Here is a 6000-nt window from a genome sequence, read left to right as displayed (position 1 = left end):
TTCTATGCTAAGCCCTTTCTCGTGTTACGTCCCCAGCTTTAGTAAATGTTCTCTCAGAGTCATCTGTTTTGAAATTTTTTCTGCATGAAGTCAAGGATCCACTGGCTCCAGGCAGACTGTCCCTTTCCGGTAACAATGCCATTTGGTGTCCTGCCACTCCCTTTCCTCTCTGACCTTATCTCCCACTCCTCCCTAGTTTCCAGATACATTAGCCTCCCTGGTACCCCCCTCAATATCGCAGTGCAGGGTCTTTGCACTGGCTAGTCTCTCTGCCTGGACTTCTTTTCCCCAGATAAATTCACGGCTCATCCCCTCACCTACTTCCAATCCTTCTCAAATGTCACTCCTTCCGGGATGCCTTTCATGTTTATCCTCCCTCTACAACCCTTATTCTACATTCCTGCTTTTTCTTTTCTCCATCTCACTGATCACTATCTAACATAGTATTGTCTTTCCACTCATGCATTGAAACATAAGCTCCACTGAGCTGAAATTGTTTGCTGCTCAACTTCCAGAGTTAGGCAGTAGTAAGTGCCCATTACCTATTGGTTGACTAAATGAATGAATATTTGTACAGTTGTACTGTACTATGTAGTTTGCATTGTAACTTACTTCTTTAATCTATATGTCTATCCTTCATAATGCTGTGATTTCCATGAAAGAGAGAATGAATATTTTCTTTATCTTTGAAGTCCCTAGAACCCAACATTGAAAAACACTAGGTACTCAATAAACATTCACTGAAAAAAAAAATCAACTCCATGTCATGCATGCCACCTGTTATAAGAGTCACTCACAATATTTAATATGCTCAAAACCCTTCCTAAAGGAAAATGGTCTGCCCACAGCTACTTTTTCTTACCACCTGACCTGGGCAATTTGTCACTATGGATCAGGTCACAGTAAGTAAAATTCTGACTCGAGGACAACCAATCCATTGGCTGGCAAAAAAACCTATAATGTACCCTGGCTTGAAAAGGTAAACTGAAGTGCCCTAGCCAGTTTGGCTCAGTGGATAAAGCATAGGCCTGTGGACCAAAGGATCCCGGGTTGGAACCCGGTCAAGGGCACGTACCTTGGTTGCAGGCTCCTCCCCGGCCTGGGCCCTCGTCGGGGTGCATGCAGGAGGCAACCAACTGATGTGTTTCTCTCACATCGACATTTCTCTCTGTCTTTCCCTCTCTCTTCCACTCTCCCTAAAAATCAATGGGAAAATATCCTCAGGTGAGGATTAACAAGGAAGGAAGGAAGGAAGGAAGGAAGGAAGGAAGGAAGGAAGGAAGGAAGGAAGGGAGGAAGTAAGTGAGAAAGGAAAGATGAACTGAACGAATTTAACTCTCTCTTTGGACTCTACATTAAGAAGAAAAGAGAATTACATGATGGGAACATATGAGTTAAAACTAAAGAGAATCCATGAGTTAGAGATATGAGCTTGAAGAGCTTGGCCAGGCAAAATTGTAAGGAAGCAGACACTATGAGTAAGTAGAGACTGAAATATGGAAAAGGTATACAGAGTAATGGTGTGGAGGGAAGAACATAGTAGTCAAGAGAAAATGGAGAGTCACTGAATCACATTAATAAGAGCACCCTGGAGTAAGGGTCTACAAATTCCTGCAATTAGGTCCCATTTTGAACTGTTTTTAATTCTGTTCTCTTGAAGCTCTGTACCCCATTCTTGCTCTCTGTATGGATTTGCAATAATGCCCAATTGCTTGAGTGTCTTAGAAGAGGTTGTGTCAGTTCTTTATAATCCTCAATCCAAACTAAAATACCATTCTTGGTTCATAAGTTGCTATCACATGTAGAAGAGTGAGGGTATTACATTTTCTACCAAATGAAACATTTGAGATGTTCTTCAAAGCCGTAGCCCATTGACCCTGGGAGCTTTGATCATTTATTAGGAAGCACATGGAGGAATGTTCTCTTTGGAGCCATTTGGTTTCTCTTAAAGTCACACTCCTAAGGCAAGCTGGAATCCACTTACAGTGTGGATGTACCTTGCTGAAACAAAATTGAAACTCTGGGTTTACAACAACGGATTATTATTTGGTCACTTTTAACAATCTCCCATTTATTTATTTTATTACAAAGTGAGCGTACTGTTAGAAATTCAAATGCCATGTTCTTTTAAATAGTGAAGGTTTATGAACCACAGGAGAGCCACAAACCTGAAGTTCCCCCGCTACATTTCAGTGAATAACATTGGGTTGGGTTAACACAAAGCACCCAAGAAAAAAAGAGCTTTCTGCTTCAAAGACTTGGTCACAGCCCCAAGCAGTTTGGCTCAGTGGATAGAGCGTCAGCCTGCAGACTGAAAGGTCCCAGGTTCGATTCCGGCCAAGGGCACATACCTTGGTTGCGGGCACATCCCCAGAAGTGGGTGTGCAGAACGATGTTTCTCTCTCATCGATGTTTCTAATTCTCTATCCCTCTCCCTTCCTCTCTGTAAAAAATCAATAAAATATATTAAAAAAAAAAAAAAAAAAAGGACTTGGTCACAGTCTTTCTCCTTCTCCATTGGTAGCCCTTCCCTATGGGTCCACACAGCTGCCACTAGCACAGAGGAAGGCAGCTATTTTCTTTTTTATTTTAAATATATTTTTATAGATTTCAGAGAGGAAGGGAGAGGGAGAGAAAGAGATAAATATCATTAATGAGAGAGTTATTGATTGGCTGCCTCCTGCGGGCCCCACACTGGGGATTGAACCCTCAACCTGGGAATCGAACCATGACCTCCTGGTTCATAGGTCGATGCTCATCCACTGAGCCACACCAGCGGGCCAGGAAGCCAGCTATTTTAAAATGCACTCACTCATTTGCTGGAGGGGCAGTGGGCCATACAATTAAAACCACCATCTTTATTTTGAGTACATTTTGGCAGTATCTACCAACATTTTAAACATACATGAGTTAAGGCCCAGGTATTCTGACATATACAAATCTACAGAAATACTAACAAAAGTACACGAACATATATGTATAAGGATGGCCACTGAAGCGATGTTTGTTAATAGCAAAACATTGGAAAGATCCTAAATTGTCTATCAAGGAAGTAGTTAAATAAATTAAAGTACATCCAGGCAATGGTATAATATGCAACTATTAAAAAGATGGAGGAGTGTATGTATATGAGATGGAAATAGGCCAATATGTTGTTAAATCTAAAAAAGGCAAGTTAGCCCTCGCTGGTTTGGCTCAGTAGATAGAGCATCGTCCTGCGGAATGAAGGGTCCCGGGTTCAATTCCAGTCAAGGGCATATGCCCGGGTTACAGGCTCGATCCCCAGTAGGGGTAGTGCAGGAGGCAGTGGATCAGTAATTCTCTTTCATCATTGATGTTTCCATCTCTCTCTCTCCCTTCCTTTCTGAAATCAATAAAAATATATATTTAATAAAGTAAATAAAAATAAAAAGGCAAGTTACAGAACAGTAGTTATTGTATAATACATTTAAAACATGTATATGGCCCTAACTGGTTTGGCTCAGTGGATAGAGCGTCGGCCTGCGGACTAAAGGGTCCCAGGTTCGATTCCGGTCAAGGGCATGTACCTGGGTTGTGGGCACATCCCCAGTAGGGGGCGTGCAGGAGGCAGCTGATTGATGTCACTCTCTCATCGATGTTTCCAACTTTCTATCCCTCTCTCTTCCTCTCTGTAAAAAATCAATAAAATATATTAAAAAACAAAACAAAACAAAAAAAAACATGTATATGTTTGTGTTGTGAGAAAAAAAAAAAAAAGCTTGGAGGATTGCCCACCCAACCATTCACACATTTAGAAGTGAAATAAAAATATTTAAATAAAACATTTTAATAGAGAGAAAAGAAAAATGAGAGACTTCAGAATCAGACTCTGGTTCAAATTTCAGCTGCAGCATCTTTTTAGGGTTAGTTGGGCTATTAAAATAAACATTTGTTTTATCTTAACTTCTGATTGACACTTTACAGCCAACTGCTGGAAACACCTCCGCTTTTATTTAATACGTTGTTGTTTTGAAACACCAGAGAAGATCCTGCCTTAAGACACTTTTGATCTGTTTTTCCTGTGAGGAGCACTTACTTTGTAAAGTGAATAATTTCACTCCCTAACCCAGTGGTCGGCAAACTGATTAGTCAACAGAGCCAAATATCAACAGTACAACGATTGAAATTTCTTTTGAGAGCCAAATTTTTTAAACTTAAACTTCTTCTAACGCCACTTCTTCAAAATAGACTCGCCCACGCCGAAGCCGGTTTGGCTCAGTGGATAGAGCGTCGGCCTGCGGACTGAAGGGTCCCAGGTTCGATTCCGGTCGGGGGCACGTGCCTTGGTTGCGGGCACATCCCCAGTGGGAGGTGTGCAGGAGGCAGCTGATCGATGTTTCTCTCTCATCGATGTTTCTAACTCTCTATCCCTCTCCCTTCCTCTCTGTAAAAAATCAATAAAATATAATTAAAAAAAAAAATAGACTCGCCCAGGCCATGGTATTTTGTGGAAGAGCCACACTCAAGGGGCCAAAGAGCCGCATGTGGCTCGCGAGCCGCAGTTTGCCCACCACGGCCCTAACCTATCTGTTTGTTAATAAGATGCTCATAATAAATAGGGCATATTGTCTCTTTTGCAAACCCTGCTCTCTTTTCTCCCCATCTTACCGAAGCCTCCATAACCTGGGAGCTGTCCAGGTACAAATTAACATTTAAAAAGACCTCAAGTTGTTCACACAAGCAGCTCTATTATTGCTCTCCTTTACAGCCTCCGTCTGCTCAAGAACCCACGTTCAAATTGGATCACAGCCACTCCAGCCAGCCCTTCCGCACACAGGTATTGTGGGCGAGAGGCTGCTTTGGGTTGCAAAATCCTTTATTCATCCTCAAATAACTTCACTCATAAGGTTCCCTGAACAACTTGTTTGTGCTCATCATAGGCTCTGACAAAGCACTTTTGCCTGCCTTGTCACTAAACCCTACAGCAACTCTGTATAGGAGGGTGAAGCTTCCTTTAACAAAGGAACAATCCCCCACCCCTTCCAGATGCTGGGAAATCTAGCCTTTGGGGTTACTCAAGGCCACTAACGGTTCTTTTACTGATTTTAGAAAGAAAGGGAGAGAGAGAGAGAGAGAGAGAGAGAGACCTCAATGACAGAGGATCATCTATTGGCTGCCTCCTGCACGCCCCCTACTGGGGGTTGAGCCTACAACCCGGCATGTGCCTTGACCGGGAATCAAACCGTGACCTCCTGGTTGGTGAGCCTGGGACGGCACTCAATCCACTGAGCAACACCAGCCGGCCTCTTTTTCCTTTTTTAAAGTAACTAATTTTAAAAGCCATGCAGGACTCTAAAACTTGGAAAGGAATACACCTTCCGCCCTAGGCGCTTTTGGTTTTGCTCAGTGGATAGAGGGTCGACCCTTGAGCACTGAAGGGTCGCCGGCTCCGTTCCGGTCCAGGGGTTGCAGGTTCTATCCCGGGTGCGTGCGGAGGCAACCGATCATGTGTCCCACGTGTGACCGGTGTGTTGCGCGGATTGAACCATGGCATACCCCAAACGCCACTCTTCCGTCAACTCCCTCTGTTCCTTTATACTTCATTCACCCGGTCACCTCCCTGCCCAGGCGAACACTCGGTCGGATGCCCGCCCTTCGTCCACTCCCAGTGAGTCTCCCGCACCCGGGCTGCGGCCACTACCCTGGCGGGGCTGAGAGCGCCCCACGCGGGACCCCGGGACCCGCTCCACCCGGCCTCTGCTCCACCTCACGGGCTGCAGGTCTGAGAGCGAGGATCTGCCGAGGACGAGGGTCGGGTGGGGGTTCAGGGTTGGGGTCGCAGGCAAGGGTCGGTAATCGGGTCGATGGTGAGGGTCGAGGTCGGGACAAAGGTCAGAGTCTGGGGTCGGGGGGCAGGGTCCGAGGCGAGGGGCCGGGTCCGGGACTGAGGGCCGAGGTTGGGGCGGCGGTGAGGCGGGTCCTGGTGTAACCGAGAGACCCGGGCTCAGGGCGGCAGGGCACGGGAGCGGCCGCCCCCGA

Source organism: Plecotus auritus (genome assembly GCF_963455305.1).
Source record: "Plecotus auritus genome assembly, chromosome: 7".
Lineage (NCBI taxonomy): Eukaryota > Metazoa > Chordata > Mammalia > Chiroptera > Vespertilionidae > Plecotus > Plecotus auritus.
The sequence above is the reverse complement of the archived record's forward strand: the minus strand, read 5'-3'. Positions refer to the sequence as shown.